Genomic DNA, 16,189 nt, shown 5'->3' with positions numbered 1-16,189 from the left:
TCAAGGAAATTAAGTTTCTCATGGTCATGGATCGGATAGCCATCCAGTTCTGTTTTAGCTTAGACTTCTGGGGTTTATAGTTTTCCCACAAATTTGAAAGATGGGGAACTACACATCCCGGAATTCAAAGGGGGAAATGACTGGAGGCACTTCTGAATCATGTCCACAAATAACTTCAGCTCTTTAGACCAGGCATGGACTGGACTTTAGGGCAATAGGCCCATGTCCGATCTAAAAATGCAAAATGCTTGTGTGGGCCAGTTTTTTGGGTCAAAGTGGGACACTTTTTTGGCCAAAGTGGGGCAGTTTGATGAGTGACTTCACTATGTGGCTAATAGTTTTGACCACTGTTGCGGAATAAATATTCTTTTAAATGTACAATTTGCATCACATTTTATGAGAAATCTCCCCCTTGGGTTCTATTCAAACAGTGTTCCAAAAGGAATGAATTCCCATTTGCAACTGTGGGCCACACAGTTGGTGCCCGATACAGTTTTATGCCCCAGTCTGACCCTTCTGTAAACTGTGTGAACACTGGGCCTAGCAGTGCTTTCTGCTAGTAAATAAAGTGCCCCACACTGTCCTCTGTGTAGATTTGCACATTGGCAATTGAGTTGTTGCTTTGCTTGGTCCTTCACCTACCTGTCTTCTGCATATAGCACTGGACTCAAGCAGGCAGGACAGATTCTACATTCAATTTGAAGTATCCAGAGCAATGGGGTGAAATATTTCTCAGGTCTATTCTCAATTTGTGATACCACCCATGAAAGCATTCCTCCCTCTGAACTCGCATCACAAGGTTCCTAATGCACTCAGACCTGGGGAAAACGGTAATGATGGGGCTGTGGTTAAGTGGTGGTCTCGGCCATATTTGTGCCGATATGTATTTTAACTTTACATTTTCAAAGTTTTTTTTTGCCAATATATTTAAGAAGGTAAATGAACATGTATTGCAGGAATCAAGAAAGAAATCTACAGCGCCCACTGAACGCTGTCCCTTTAGGATTACATGGTCTGTGGTGACTTCAACATCATACTTTCATAATATACCAGGCAGATGGTAAACAAGCTATAGTGATTAGATCACTATGCAACCTTTCGGTGTGTCTGTGTTGGCTTGGACATTTTGACAAAAGAAACACAGTGACATGGGCTTTCAGACCACACATGAGTGACTTTTCTTCCTTTAATGGAATAAAGAGTTGTCAAAACAAACCTTTTGTCCAGCGAGGGGTCATGATGCCCATGCCATGTGGTGTCAAAAAAATGCAAGTCAAGGCCAATTTTCAAAGCAATGACCTGTGACTGAGCAGTAAGCTCATTGCTCAAAATGTACATTATAACACTTCCACTGGTCACTCTTTCATTCAAGGTGATCAACGAGTGAGCGCCAAGGAAAGACCAATTCTGCAGCCGCCTTAGATTCCTGGAGGATCAGCTAGATATGTGCAGAGACAAGTTTCTAAATGCTACCTTGCTACAGCTGGAAAGTCCTGCCTGCATATTTGTAAGTTAACTAAAAAGCATTGACTTAATGGTAAGTTAAGAACTTCAAATGCAAAAAGGCAATGTTAAAAAAAAAAGTTCTTTTTTTGGTACTAGTGGTTTCAGTTGGAGCAGTTTTTAATGCCATTCTGTAAACCACACCTGCCTGACACAAAATCAATATGTTAGCAATAGGAAGCCTAAATACAGTGCCAAGAAGGAAAAGGATTTACTTTGGGTTGGCAACTTTGGGGTTTATATATTTATAATGAATAATGTTTTCTAAACATATGACAATGGGGGATTTCCCTGGTTCTATCATTGAATCTACATATAATAAGTCAAACCGCGAAATTCACTCATCTCTGCGGGTATTCCCTGCTGCCACACCAAAGGGTAACATGTGAGTGATTACTGAGCACCTTTTAGCCCGCAAGTAAATTAAAGGATGTAACGTAAAGAGAGAGTGGACCACCGGGAATGGACCACCTTTGTTTGATTTGAAGTGGGGCCGTAACACCAGGCACCAGGTGGTCCACTCCCGGTTAGGACTGAATCCAGCACGGAGCAACACCCTGGACGACTGGTAGAATTTGCCAATCCAACCTGCCATTGGTCACTTTTTGTGTGGTTCTCGTGACATTTTTGCTTTAAACACTTGACCTGGGTTTTAAAATCACACACAAATGTCAATACCTCAAACGTGGTACACATTATCAAATGTCCCTTCCCCAAACTGTATATAGGCATGACGACGAGGGGAGTGTCGAACAGGATTTGTGAAGACAAATCCCAAATTAAAACAGACTCAGTAGCCCCATTGGTACAACACTACCAGTCTTTGAACCGTACAGAGCAGGATTACAATGGATGGTTATTGATAGTGTTTTCCCTGATGCTTGGGCCTTTAGTACCTATAACAGACTGTTGAGTTTGGAGCAAAGAAGCATTTTTTGACTTAGATTGCATGAAGATGGGCTCAATGATGAGATTGTGTGAAGTGCACTCACGTGAGTTCCAGTCCTTGTAGTTGTCAATTAGATGGCACTATACCATGTGATGGTCTTCTTTTGCAATTTGCAGCTTTTTCTCTGCCTGACTTTCTGACATAATGGGTGACTTTGGGGGCACCTAGGCTTTACCTCTTGCTGGTACAGAAATGATGGCCCGCCTGGCCTGTGGCCAGCACTAACCTTCAGTGTAGCCTACCATCTGTGCAATCCCAGATGGTTGCCCTGTCTGACAAGGTATGTTTAAGGGAAATAGGATTTGGTAAGTCTCCTGACTTGCATACTCAGTACTCTGGGTCTGCTATATTCAAACATACCTTATATGACCAGGTTCCACCTACCATTAACATAGTGATTGCGGCCTGCCTGGCTCTCCTTTTTCCTAAATGTTTGGCTCTGCCCATTAAGTGCTCCTATGGTTGATCGCCGTTACCAGCATTCAATGTACACTATACACTGTCCAGTTCAAGATGGCCGCCCTGCAGGATGTGGGATGCTCAGGGTCATGTGACTTTGCTTCAACGTGAGGCAGTATTTATGCACTTCCGGGGAGTGGGGCAGGTGTGCTTTTCCAGCCCTGTCCCCACCGTTGTGAGTAAAACATCACAGCATTACAGTATAGATAAGGAGAAGCGGGGCAGCAACACAATGGGCCTCATTCCGTGTACGGCGCTAACCAATGGCGCTATTAACGCCTTGGTTGACGCCATACCCGGACCGGCAGCGCCTTGGTGGATGGCAGAATTACCGCCCCATTCCAAGGTCGGCGGGGCGGTAATTCCCCATTCACCAAGGCTCTTCCCCATTCCCAAATGAGCCCCCATAGGGCTCAATGGGAATGGGGAAGATGCAAATAACGGTGACCGTTCATTACGGTCACCGTTATTGGCTTGGAGGCCCCTTTGCGCCCTCGACTTTAACACCTGCTCAAAGCAGGCGTTAAGGACGAGGGCGCAAAGGGAACTCGGAGTATGGCGGTAAGGGATTACCGCCACTGGTCTCGTTACCGGTGGCCGCTATCCCTTACCGCCATACTCGGAATGAGGCCCAATGTACATCTGCGCCCTAAACAGTCACAATGCCATTCTTCGTGAACTTGGCGATGACGGTGCTCACCTGTCGCTTTTTTATCTTTGAAATTCTTTTTTTTTCAGATTAACCGAGTACACTTTGGAACTAGCCTTTTGAATCGTTTGAAACTTGCTGGCAGTGACAACAACAAGTGTGCGTTCTGATTTCCACCACAGCATTTGTTACAAGGCATTTCTCCGTGTGGGATTGATGCAGCATCTTGACTTAGGTAATGTAATCATGCCACCTTTGTTTGACTGTGGATTCCATACAGGATGTTTTTCTTATCCTCATCTGTCATTGTGACCTATTTAGTCACTAGTTTTGGACTTGGTCAATTCGGATTCTGTCCATTTTTTCTGTTATTCTTTTTCTTTTTCCTGCTGATTTCAGATTGTCCATGAAAAGAAATGGGGACCCGAGCCTTGCTGGTGAAGCGTGGCTGATTTAAACAATTGTACATTTTTGTATATAAAGAATAACAAAGAATATCACACTCTATGAAGTATGTTTTGAAACATATATGTGCAAACATGGCAGTGTTATAGAGATCATGAATGGTCTTTAAGTTAATGTACTTGTCTTTGTATTTATGACAGGAGTACAACACCCAACCAACTGTACCTCACACTTTCTTTCTGCCCTGAGGAAGGATCGGCTTCGTGAATCATGTGTGAAGTATTTTTCCAAATGGTGGGTAGAGTGGATGGTATATTTTAGACACCTTTTTAGCGGCGGAGTCAACACACAAGTGTGGCCCAAGATGTATTTTCTGTTAGGGTCTCTGGATTGGGTTTCTATTCTTATTGTTCACAAGTTGTTTTATCTTGATCAGCTGGTGTACAGGCTATTGTTGGCACTTTGGTGTGGGGATCTTTCGATTGGCTCTGCTGACGTTGGTCCTTTTGAGTTGGGTATTGTTTGTGTGTCTTGTGCACCAGGTTAGGTGCAAGTTCTTTTATAAATGTATGTGCATTTTTTGTTTATGTTTCATTTTTTACACACATTTTCAAATTAAAAAAAACAGTTGGCACTATATTCAATTAAATTAAGTTATTTTCTACAAACAGAATAATATCTTGTTTGAGACTCTGTAATGTTGTGTTCATTCCAGACATTACATTACATGGTATTTATATAGTGCACTGTGGACCCACAGCCATGAAGGCGCGGACGGACAGATATGACATAAAACAGCATGAGATGAAAAATTACCTAAAAAGCAGGCTAAAGTTCTTCTAAATACCAGTTAAACCTGGCAAGAAGACTGGCCGAAAGGGAAGGTATGCTTGCCATGGCAATACCCACTAGGACAGAACTCAAGTGAAGAGAAGTGTTTTGAGATCTTTCTTTTTTTTAAACGCTTTTTTATTGAAAGTCATTAGAGATTCAACTCATTGTGCGCTGCATACATTAATACATATAATACACATGTTATTGGATACATATTTCATCGTTTACAATTCCATTACGTAGGAGTTTCCTCATCTGAGGCCCATATGTCCTTTGGGTGGCAGCTCGGTGTCACAGTCATTGTGTACTGTTCCTCACATTCATTTACATAAGCCAAATCACAAAGAAAGTTTCGATTTTGGGTGCAAACGTGTTTGTCCAGCATTTCAATATGCATCTTTTGGCTTTGGCTACATCACATGAGACATTAAATAATCTCCTGGTCTTTTCATTTTGTTTGCCTATGTCTCTGAATAGATATTTCTGCGGAGCAATGGTTGCTGGGATCTGTGTGATATCTTCAAGTATTTCAGCTACTTCCTTCCAAAATGCAACAATTAGGGGACATTCCCAGTACATGTGGTATGATCCTGCCTGACTTGTTTTACATTTAGGGCATTCCCGGAGTGGGCCGCAGAGAACTTCATAGATACCGATTTTGTAAGCATAAAGTATTTGTTCCATCTGTCATCCGGGATATTCGAGTTTAGGTCTTCCTCCCATTTGGCTTTGATTTGATTCATAGTGGGGGTGTGTGTTTGTACTAGTGAGTATAGTTTGGAAACTCCCAACCCCGCACCCCATGTGGTAGCTTGTATACATGGGTGTGATGGTGGTTCATCTGGAAAGAGTGGCCAGCGTGCGCTAAAATCCGATTTCATCCTATGATATTCAAGCATTTTCAGTGGGCCCCATCCTATTGCCTCCCCAAATTCCTCCCTTGTTACAAATTTCCCATTCGGGAACATGTCTCACATTCAAATTTCTTTGTTCGGGTCCCAGTGTCTTTGTATTGTTTTGTCTAGTGTGGCAGTATACCGGGGAACAATGGAACATCTGGGTCATATGGAGTTTCTATTTTCAGTTTTTTATACAGTGCCGTCCATGCGCGCACTGTTGTTCCCACTGGATCATAAGGGCAGGAGTCTTTGTATTGGGGATAGAATATAATAAAGCGGAGGTCTATGGGATGTGCAGCAAACTTCTCGAGCCATATATGGGGTGATCTTCCTCAAGGTCATACCAGTGTTTTGCAGTGTTTTGCAAATTGCGCTTGCGCCAAAAGGTAGTATAATTCGAAGTTGGGTGCCGCTAGCCCTCCAGTACAATAAGGTTCAGTAAGCTTTTCCCATTTCATTCTGGGGGTTTTCCATCCCACACAAAGGATACAGCCATTGTTCTTATTTTTTCAAAGAAGGTTCTACCTGGCCAGATTGGTATATTAACAAACAGATAAAGTAACTTGGGGAGGACCACCATATTAAGGATAGCAACCCAGCCATTCAGAGATATAGGAAGCTTGGCCCATGTTTGAAATTTTACTTTGAGGGTCTGTATTATTAGTTCATAATTCTCAGTATATAGTGTTTGTTTGTCACGGGATATCATTATGCCTAAGTATCGTATCTGTCCGGTTGCCCATTTGAGATTTTCAGTTGACAGTGGGCATGTGGTGTGCGGTGTCAGCGGTAATATTTCCGATTTCCCATTATTTATTTTATAACCAGAGTAGTCAGCAAATTTGTATATGTCTTGCATTAGGGGTTCCAGGTTGGTGTCCAGGTCCGGGACGTACAGTAATGTATCGTCCACATATAGCGAGATCGACTGGGGCGGACCTGACATTCTTATTCCTCTATCACCATGTTTTAGTCTGACCATCATAGCCATAGGTTTGATTGTTAATGCAAATAGTATTGGTGAGAATGGGCAGCCCTGTCTGGTACCTCTCACCAGTGTGAATAGGTCAGAGATCGTATTGTTCGTGAGAACTCTTGCCCCAGTTTTTTGGTACAATAATTTAACATATCTGATGAAATTGGGGCCCATTCCAAACCTACTAAATACTTCAAGGAGATACACCCAGGACACCGAGTCGAATGCCTTCTCGGCGTCTAGGGATATCGCCACAGCCTGCGCCTCTGGGTCTATCTATGCCATTAGAGCGAACAGTCTGCCTAAATTCAGTGCAGTGGATCTTGTAGGAATTAATCCGTTCTGATCTGGATGGATCAGAGAGGGTATGTTCGGTAACAGCCTGTTTGCCAGGACCTTGGCGAAAACTTTGGCGTCAACATTTATGAGTGATAGCGGTCTGTACAATGACCTGTGGAGGGCGGCGGGATTTCGGCAGTACTGTTATTATAGCTTCTCGCATAGACTCGGGAAGCTCATTGAATTCCAATGCTTCTTTTCATACCTTTAGCATGATTGGGACCAGTTCTTTTCCGAATTCTTTATATAATTCCACCGCCAACCCATCGGATCCCGGGGCCTTTCCAGAGTGTAATGCTTTATGGCTTCTGTGAGTTCTTCCTCGGTAATTGGGCTTTCAAGGACCATTTTAGCTTCTAGTGGGAGGGTCGGGAATTCCAGACCGTCTAGGTATGTTTGTATTTCTGGCACCTTTTTTTGTCGTTGTTCGTATATAGTTTCTGGTAGAATTTCAGGAACTCGTGATTTATGGCTCGCCCCCCGGTGACCACCCCTCCCTCCGTGTCTTGATTGCTTGTTATTGGGGTGTGTTGGCTGTCTGCTCTGATGATGTTGGCCAGGGCTCTACCCGCCTTGTTCCCTTCCCTGTATCTGCGCGCCCTGGTTGGGGCTGCTATGTATTGTAATTCTCTCATGGCCAGTTCGTCGAATTCTTTTAGGAGATGATTTATTTCTGCTAGTGTGTCTGTGTTCCGGGTTTCACTATAAGAATTTTCCAACTGACAGAGTTGTGTCTCTGTTTCGGTTAATTCACGCCTCACTGATCTCAACAGTCCTGTAGATTTGGAAATCAGTGTCCCCCTTACCCAGACCTTAAACGTCTCCCATATTGTAGAGTATCTGTCTACTATCCCCACATTGTTATTATTCTTTCATTTCTATATGTAATGCTTCTGTAACATTTGGATCTTTAAGTATATTTGTGGGCATTCTCCATCTCTTTTGTGGTTTTGGGACATTTCTAAATATTAGTTCTAGAGATACTGGGGAGTGGTCCGACATTGTTCGAGGGTGTATCTCGCAGTTTTCAAGCATACTCAGCATGTCTTCAGACACCAACCAATAGTCGATTTGAGATTCCGAGTCGTGTACACTCGAATAATATGTATATTCCTTCGTACATGGATGTAGTGCTCTCCAGGCATCCCTCAGTGTCAGTTGCGGTATTATCTGGTCTAATAAAATGGATGCTTTGGATTGTGTTTGTCTGACCTTGGACGACCTATCCAGATTCAGATATAATACCAGATTGAAGTCTCCACCCCATATTATGCTGGAGGTGTCGAGTGTTGGCAGTAATTCCAGCATATTGAGGTAAAAATCTGGGTCTTCTATATTTGGACCATATGTGTTAACTAGTACAATTGATTTTTCTGCCATTTCTCCCCAAAGTACTACACTGAAACAATTGTGTATAGGCGCGTTATAAACGCCATATCATATCATATCTTCCATGGGGGTCGATTTTATGTCCTTTGGTCTGGAATCCCAATAATGGATGCAGGACTGTTATGACTCCTCGTGCCTGGGTGGAGTATTCTGTGTGGTATTTCTGCTTACCCCATGCAGAGAGTATCTTTGCATTGCTAGGGCCCTGTGTATGTGTTTCTTGTAGCAAAGCTATATGGCGGGATTTTTCTGGTCTTTGAGGGATTGTTCAGGCCTCTAACATTCCATGACAGTAGTTTGATTTTCATCCCGCTGTCCCCGTTAGCATTCACAGTCATTGTGTCTGTTCATCATTGTTTTACGGTGCAAGTATCGTTTAGTATGCATAGCGCAATTCTCTGCTAGACCATTAACAAAACAACTTTTACAACTCTTCAACACTTCAACCTGTAGTTCGTCCTCTCCCCACCCCGCCCGCTGACCACCCCCATCATCTGCCCCAACTTGATGATTGAACCTTACAAACTTTTGGAGATCTCCTGGGGTTGCCATGCTGTCGCCTTATGGCCACCAGTTCCAGGCTCACGTCCCGGCATCCATATTTGCTTGTGGTGCACCTCCGCTTATTACTGTTTTATTCTGTTTCATAGCTGGTGTTTGCTTCGATTCATCCAGTATTTGGGTAGTGTCAGTTTGCCTCAGGGGGAGGTCTGCCATTTTGATCCAGGCCACGGCCTGCCGGGGGTAGAGGTATGTGAGCTTCTATATAGGCCGTTGCAGCTGCCGGGTTCTCAAAGAAATGTGCTCTTCCCCTGTGCTGGATTCACATTTTAGCAGGAAATATTAACGCATATAGGACCTGTCGTGCTCTCAGCAGCCTTTTCACTGGCTCATAGGATCGCCGGTTGGCCTGGACTCCTGCCGAAAAGTCCAGGTATATGTGAATACGATTTTCTTCATAATGCAGTGTGCCTTGCTCCCGGGTCTTCTTAAGGATCATATCTCGGTCTCTGTAATTGAGGAGGCGTGCTACGATCGTACGGGGTGGTGCCCTGGATTTCGGCGTTGGACCAAGTGTGCGGTGCGCTCTCTGTTCGGAGGAAATGTTCAGAGAAAGTTTCGGGCCCAAAGAGGGTCCGCAAGAGGACTTCAACTTGCTGTTCCATTGCTTCTTTACCGAACTTTTCAGATACACCAACAATCCTGATGTTGTTACGCCTAGAGCGAGATTCAAGATCTTCACACTTGGTTTGTACTTTGAGAAAGTCATTTTTCAATTGTGTTATGTCTCGATCATGGTTAGCAATAGTGTCTTTGTTGGTGCTAATTCCGCCTTCTGCTTCTGTGATTCTGGAACTTTCTTTGTCTATCCTTGCCTTCAATGATCCGATAGTTGAAATGATATCATCTAATTTCACGTTTCTCGCAAGGAATCCGTTTTGGACAATCATATCGAGCCTGTCAACTCTGTCTCTGCTTTCGGCCTCATTTCGGGTATTGGAGGTAGCCAACGTTTCTGGCCCAGAGTCTGTCGTTTGGCTGTTAGTAAATGAGTCCATTGGCCCTTTCTTCCTGGCCCCCGCACCTTTTGACATTCTGTCGGGCATTCGTGCTATCACTATGTGCTTTATCCCCAGTGTGTTGCTCAGGAGTCTCCAGTGATTTTTACCATATTCTCCACCCCCGTTCTGTTTATAGCTTGTGTTATTCTGCACAGAGACCCCGGTTTCCGGTGCGAAGGGTTAATTCGCTTCTCAGAATTGTTATTTATTTATTTTTTTTGGTTCATCAGAGTGCAATCTTTAGTTATGTTAGGGGATTGTGCAGTGCGCCTTTTAGTCCATCTTCTCCCATTTGTGGCACTACCTTTATCTTAATCTTATTTTATCCAAGTATTATACTCCTCACCTTGGTCCTTATCCATGACTTATGTGCTTGCTGGCTTGTCTTTTTTTCCAAAGCAGCGTGTAGTCTGTTAGTGCTGCGTTCAGGTTTGCATGTTCTGCTAGGTGTAGGTCGTGATCTCACAATGGGTATGGTGTATGGCAGCTTCAGTCCTAGCATGAATCAAACTTCATGTGTTTCGGGTTCCTTTGTGAAATTACTGTGCGCGGCTTGTTGATTATTCTTGCCCCCAGAGGTAGGGTGCTTATATTTAGGGTTATTTACCCCTTCACCTCACGTGTCTTCTTACAGGGGGGAAGCGGGATCTGCGTTACACTTATTTGTGAGTGGGTTGTGTCCTACCACGTATTTTTAAGAGTTTTGCCTTTCGCATCCGTTTTTTATTTTTTTTTATTTTTGCCTTCTAGGATTTTAGGTTTATCACTGCAGACTATGGGATACTGTTGTTGCCCTCCAGTTGTGGGCAGCTGTGTCGCACCGCAAGAGTGTTCTGTCTTCACCCCCTTATGTGCTTTGTCTTATAATTCAAACACAATGTTAGTCTGTTTTTCAGAGGGCGGTGGGGGGATCGACGCGAGCGGACCCCTGCAGTTAACCCGCCACACCAGATCTAGATTAGAGGTGGGCAGCCATATCGTTGCTGTGCGTTCGTTTGGCACCCTTACCTCGCTGCAGCCATTCCGCTCCCTCCGCTGGAGATTTACAGAATCCTGGAGGAGGCCTTCCTTAATTTGTCTGTGTGGCGGGCGCAGTCCGGGCTGGTCGGGTGCTGTGTAAATTGTAGTGCCGGGAGTTTCCTCCGCCGCTCACCTTCTTTAATCTGGTTCAAACCTCCTTGTTTCCCCCTTTCGCCACAGGATTGTTGCACTGAGTAGTGATGCCTAGTCGGCTGTCTCCTCGTTCATGGGAATGTATCTTACTCCGCTAGTCCACTTGTGTTAGGCCGCTAGACCTCTATGGTCTGTTGGCAAGAGTGTCTGCGGTTATTTCCTGGTTTCATGCCAATTCCCGGGATGCGGCTCGTGTCCCCTCCCCCCGCCGCTCGAGATTCAGTTTGCTGTGTCTCCTTTCCACATTACCCTTTCTCTCCAGGATTTCTCCTGCTGATAGCAAGGATCTTCAGCTGCACTCTCTGCTTTTTTTTTACCGGTTCGCGGGGTGCTCCGGAGTAGGATATTTATATTAGGATATTCGCCAGGACGGAGCTCTGACTCTAGGTGGCCATTTCCGTTGCGCGCAACAGCCTGAGATCTTTCTTAAACATTGCCAAACACTTATGTCTGCGCATGTGATCTGGAAGTTGGTTCCACAAGCTAGGCGCTTTAAAAGCAAAGGCACCGTTCTCTGCCTTGGAAGTCCTTGATCTAGGATGCTCCAAAAGATTTTGAGATCCGACCTTAGAAGTCTGGTATTTTCCTTATCTTTAATGTAGCACTGGAGATATGGAGGCATCAACAGCATTTTACATTTAAAGGTCATTACCAGCATTTGAAACTTAATTCTAGATTCCACCGGAAGCCAATGAAGTGATCGCCTGGCCTCTGATACGTGCTCACGCCTTGTGAGCCCCACTACCACTCTCATGGCCCAGTTCTGAACCACTTGTAGTCTATACAAGACCCACTTGCTGGTGCCCAACAGAAGGCTACAACATTACTCCAACTTGGCCCCTATAATAGCTCTTGCAATGGTTTTCTGAACTTTTCTGTGATATGAATGGCCTCAGGTGAGACAGTAGTTTAACATAGTAAACTGAGGAAGTGACAACCAAAGTTACATGCACCTTCATGCTAAGAGACTGAACAAGAGTAAATATTTTGGTTTTTGGGAGTGGACTTCTGATGTCATCCCCAAGCTTGAAAGAGCAATAGGAAGGATTTAAGGCCTTCAGAGCATAAGGGCTACCTACGATCACTAGCTCTGTCTTACCCCTGTTTAATGTGAGATAATTATCTAACATCCATTTCTTGATCAAGCTAAAGATCCAGTTAACTTCGATTTTGTCCTGTTCTTGGCAACCTGTTACAGGCACTACACATTGGGTGTCATCTGCATAGTTTGAAATGACAACCCCCTCCTGTTCTAGCATAGAAAAGAAAGGTGCCATGAAGAGATTGTAAATGCATGGTGAGGTGCTTGCCCCCTGTGGGACTCCAGTGCTGAAATTGGGTCAGTTTCCACAATGTCCGAACAGACACTGCTAATTCTTTGTTCCAGGAAGGAAGCAATCCAAGAAGCTGCACAGTCCGAAAAAATTAGCGACTTCCTTGACTCTTATATTCAGAATAGAATGATCTATTAAATCAAAAGCCATGGATTGATCTAATGAGATGATTAGTGAGAGCCTACTATTGTCCATCTGTGTTAACAACCTAGACTTAAGTTCTAGAACGGAGGTCTCAGTCCCAAATAGTTTTCTGAAGCATGATTGATGTGAATGCAAGATGGAAGCTTGGTTCAGGTGATCTGCAATTTGTTGATATGCTACCCGATCCAGTATTTTTAAAAGGTATAGAGTATTCGAAAATTCAGTGGATTATCCCTTGGCAGTCCTGTTTTTTTTTATAATTGGGGTAATTATAGTTTGTTTCAAGTCCTTTGGTACTTTCCCCTCAAGAAGTGAGGCGTTAACAAAAGTACAGACTGCTTTGACTATTGATGGAGAACAAAGTCTTGATTATCATTGACGCACAAGCATCTCCTCTGCAATGAGATGGTTTCATCTGTTCAATAGTTTTTTCTAACTCTGATTCACTTATTGAGTGAAAGTTAAAGATAGGGATGTTGCAGTTCTTTTTAAGGTTTGTGGGATAGACGGTAGCAAGAGATGCCAAAATCTGCCTCTTTTTTTCAAGCATTGTTGATCGAATATTATGCAGCTTATTTTGGTGTCCGTCTTGAATAATTTGACACCAGTTCTTGCCATTAGATTCTGCAAGCCCTAATGGAGCTGGCATATTTTCCTGTTCCTTAGTATTCTAAATAATTCTTTGGTGTCAGATTCAGCCTTAGTTATGCGAGTATTATGAACATTTGTTTCCGCCAACAGAATGCCATTTTTATAGACATTGACTGTTTTCTTGTATGTAGCTAATGACTCTGGTTTAACATCACGTTTCCATACATGAAAAGCTTTAATGGATACAGATTTTGGGGTCGATTCATGGAATTAATGTGCGCCGAAAATTCCCGCGCAGAGGTGCCAAAACGTGCGAATCGCAGGAAAAGTGTGAAAATCGCAGTGCAAGTGCGAAAATCGCAGGAAAACCAGCGCACAGCGATTCATGGAAGTCCGTGCGCAAGAAAAACATTGGATGTGCGCTAGAAATGTGCACTGGGCACGCCGGCGCACAGGTCATCCAACAGCGTGCGCCACGGCCACTGCGAAATCGCACATAGCGCGGCGCACATCACAAAAGTAGGCGGAACACGGGGCGTAACACTCGGAATGGGGAACAACGCGTGAAAATATGGGCGTCACGGGGGAAGGACAGGAGGCAAGTGTGCGGAACACCCACACGCTCGCCTACAACCCGTATTCATGGAATCGAATAGGGCAAACCAGCGCACGGTCAAAGACGCGCAGAGGGCCAAACAAGTACGCCACAAGAAAGCAGGCGGTAGCGCCCCTGCAACTGAAAAAAATGGACGCCAAAATGTGCGCTAACAAAAAGCACCCATATACAGCCATGATGAATGGCCCATACAGTGGCCCTCTAGGACAAATGAGGTGCAAAGGGGCACCGACAAACACGGACACCTGCTGTGTGAAAAATAGCGTGGCCGCGTGTTCCTGGGTGCACGGGAAGTTCCACAAGCGATTAGCCTGGGTACGTGTACTTCGGGGTGCGCGGGAAGTTCCACACGCGATTAGCCTGGGTACGTGTACTACGGGGTGCGCGGGAAGTTCCACACGCGATTGGCCTGGGTAGGTGGGGGTGCGTGGGAAGTTCCACACGCGATTGGCCTGGGTACGTGTACTACGGGGTGCGCGGGAAGTTCCACATGCGATTGGCCTGGCTAGGTGGGGGTGCGCGGGAAGTTCCACACGCGATTGGCCTGGGTACATGTATTCCGATGTGCGCGGAAGATTCACACGCAATTTCTGCAGGGTACGTGTATTTCGGTGGTGCCGGGGAATGCAACACGTGATTTGGCCATGTGGGTCCCCCCAGGTGTTCCCTCTACACCCTCCACGGCCCCTGCAGGCAGCCCACACCACAGGGTACTACCCTGCACCCCTGCTCATGTCCCACAGGCAACCCATCCACCATGGCCATGCCCACCAGCCAACCCACATGTCACCTTGCACTACTGATCACCAACACATGTCTCCCACCCCCCCCACAAACCCAGCCACCAGGGGCAGCCTCCTCCAGGCCAGGCCCCACTCATGTCCCCTATTACCCCCACCCCCCAGCAGTGCAGGGGCAGCCTCCACCAGGCCCCCACTCATGTCTCCCACCACCCTCACCCCCCCAGCAGTGCAGGGACAGCCTCCACCAGGCCCCCACTCATGTCTCCCACCACCCCCACCCCGCAGCCACCAGGGGCAGCCTCCACCAGGCCCCCACTCATGTCTCCGACCACCCCCAACCCCCAGCCACCAGGGGCAGCCTCCACCAGGCCCCCACTCATGTCCCCTATTGCCCCCACCCCCCAGCATTGCAGGGGCAGCCTCCACCAGGCCCCCACTCATGTCTCCCACCACCCCCACCCCCCAGCCACCAGGGGCAGCCTCCACCAGGCCCCCACTCATGTCTCCCACCACCCCCACCCCCCAGCCACCAGGGGCAGCCTCCACCAGGCGCCCACTCATGTCCCCTATTGCCCCCACCCCCCAGCAGTGCAGGGGCAGCCTCCACCAGGCCCCCACTCATGTCTCCCACCACCCCCACCCCCCAGCCACCAGGGGCAGCCTCCACCAGGCCCCACTCATGTCTCCCACCACCCCCACCCCCCAGCAGTGCAGGGGCAGCCTCCACCAGGCCCCCACTCATGTCTACCACCACCCCCACCCCCCAGCCACCAGGGGCAGCCTCCACCAGGCCCCCACTCATGTCCCCTATTACCTCCACCCCCCAGCAGTGCAGGGGCAGCCTCCACCAGGCCCCCACTCATGTCTCCCACCACTCCCACCCCCCAGCAGTGCAGGGGCACCATCCACCAGGCAGCCACTCATGTCTCCAACCACCCCCACCCCCCAGCCACCAGGGGCACCCTCCACCAGGCCCCCACTCATGTCCAACTCATGTCTCCCACCACCCTCACCCCCAGCCACCAGGGGCAGCCTCCACCCGGCCCCCACTCATGTCTCCCACCACCCCCACCCCCCAGCCACCAGGGGAAGCCTCCACAAGGCCCCCACTCATGTCCCCTATTACCCCCACCCCCCAGCAGTGCAGGGGTAGCCTCCACCAGGCCCCCACTCATGTCTACCACCACCCCCACCCCCCAGGAGTGCAGGGGCACCCTCCACCAGGCCCCCGCTCATGTCTCCCACCACCCCCACTCCCCAGCCTCCAGGGGCACCCTCCACCAGGCCCCCGCTCATGTCTCCCACCACCCCCAGCCCCCCAGCCACCAGGGGCAGCCTCCACCAGGCCCCCACTCATGTCTACCACCACCCCCACCCCCCAGCCACCAGGGGCAGCCTCCACCAGGCCCCCACTCATGTCTCCCACCACCCCACCCCCCAGCAGTGCAGGGGCAGCCTCCACCAGGCCCCCACTCATGTCCCCTATTACCCCCACCCCGCAGCAGTGCAGGGGCAGCCTCCACCAGGCACCCACTCATGTCTCCCACCACCCCCACCCCCCAGCCACCAGAGGCAGCCTCCACCAGCCCCCCACTCATGTCTCCCACCACCCCCACCCCCCAGC

The sequence above is a fragment of the Ambystoma mexicanum genome, chromosome 6p (assembly GCF_040938575.1).
Source record: "Ambystoma mexicanum isolate Mex_15411 chromosome 6p, UKY_AmexF1_1, whole genome shotgun sequence".
Classification (NCBI taxonomy): domain Eukaryota; kingdom Metazoa; phylum Chordata; class Amphibia; order Caudata; family Ambystomatidae; genus Ambystoma; species Ambystoma mexicanum.
The sequence above is the reverse complement of the archived record's forward strand: the minus strand, read 5'-3'. Positions refer to the sequence as shown.